At 34.5% G+C, this 1629-nt stretch overlaps 1 protein-coding gene across 3 annotated transcripts in view; it reads left to right on the forward strand.

Moving 5' to 3' along the window:
* Nucleotides 1-302: 302 nt before the first annotated feature.
* LOC125653327 (synapsin-like) overlaps nt 303-1629 on the forward strand; it is a 95587-nt gene continuing 94260 nt past the window's right edge. The window contains exon 1 of one of the 3 annotated variants that reach the window (XM_048882762.2): nt 303-420. The gene's annotated coding sequence lies outside the window, so the exon portion shown is untranslated. The remainder of the gene's footprint in view (nt 421-1629) is intronic. The other 2 variants (XM_048882761.2, XM_056144783.1) reach the window with 2 other exon arrangements.

Below are 1629 nucleotides of genomic sequence, written 5' to 3' on the forward strand. Positions count from 1 at the left end.
TTGTGACATACAATTTAGGCCGGGTATAGATCTACTTTAAAACAAAACATCCCGAAAACCCCAAAACTGTGTTGTACTTGTATGAATACTTGCCAATAAGACCAGAAAATGATATGCATGTGTCTTTAGAATTAAGCATATTAGATTTATTAAGTTATATGACATTATAAGAGTATGTATTAGACCCTGAAATTTCCCTTTAGCTAATCAATCCAAACAAGGAGAGCCTCATGTAATACTACTAGTCTTCTGTAACATTATCATAAATATCCTGGATCAATTTTTCTCTGTATCATGGGAATGATATTGATTTTCTATCTAACCAGTGCTGACACGCAATGGAATGGAGTACTACTCGGGACGAATTGGTACTCCGCTAAGATTCTTTGCCTCCTGTTAACGAAGATGTTACTTGTTTGAGTGAGTAGTGATTTTTCTTCTTTAAAATCCCGAAAGATCGGGGAAGGGTGGTTGGCAGTAGAAATGTTATTTTCTCTCAGTAACAGTGATCCAGTATTGGCAAAGATGTCTGCTTTCTAAAATTCTCCTATGCAACTACAGTAAATCAATATTACTGGCACTGAATCGCTAGTTTATTTTTATCAAAAGAATGTGCCAGAACTACGCTAATTAGAATCAATTTTAAAATGATTATTTATCTCTGGAAGACTCCTACAGTGTCTGATTGATATGAATGTTCGACAAAATATCATGATAATTTATTAACATACTTATCATGACTGTAGATATTTACTATGTCATTCATCGGAGAATCGAGTGGGTGGCTGTGGAGTTAATCGAGGAGAACCTCGACTAAATGGGGATACATAACGTATCTATTTAAAGATGCTAGGTTGATACTGTATGTTACACAAAGACTTTGAGGGTTGCGTGTGATGGAAGGGGGAGGAGATTGCATTATATCAAGTAATGTTGGAAACTGTAAGACACAGAGGAGCTTGCGGTTTTCGAAGTAGGTGAATCAGGGCGTAACTAGGAGGGGGTGGTGGTGGTGTTGATGTGGATTCCCTACAGAGACAGGGCTTTGAAGGCCACCACCGGGTCCCTAAGGAGTCTAGGGTGAAACATTGGTGGGTCCGGGAGTAAGCCGCAAAAGCTGGTGGATTTTAATGCCTACCGGAAGGCATTTAAATAAAATAATTGGCATGGATTTTTATGCTATTGAAAGAATGTATATTAACATTTATAAATTTTGAAGGAAGAAAATCCATTTATATATTTTTTAATATCCTTGATATTTCTGAGAATACGTACACTCAGAGGAGGAACAAACGCCGTTCTTTCCTCCAAACAAAATCTGTTGTGACTTTTATTTATGTATTTATATATACATTTTTTCAATTTTAATTAAGTCAAATAGATTTGATACTCCAAAATACGCAATACGAAAATACAATGCTTTATGGTATAATATATAGTATGTACATGTATATTAAAATAGGACCAAAAAGGATTTATATATACATTTTTTCAATTTTAATTAAGTCAAATAGATTTGATACTCCAAAATACGCCCTTGTAAATCAAAACGAAAATACAATGCTTTATAGTATAATATATAGTATGTACATGTATATTAAAATAGGACCAAAAAGGATCTTCCTGCAG

Source organism: Ostrea edulis, chromosome 7, assembly GCF_947568905.1.
Source record: "Ostrea edulis chromosome 7, xbOstEdul1.1, whole genome shotgun sequence".
In the NCBI taxonomy this organism is placed as follows: Eukaryota; Metazoa; Mollusca; class Bivalvia; order Ostreida; family Ostreidae; genus Ostrea; species Ostrea edulis.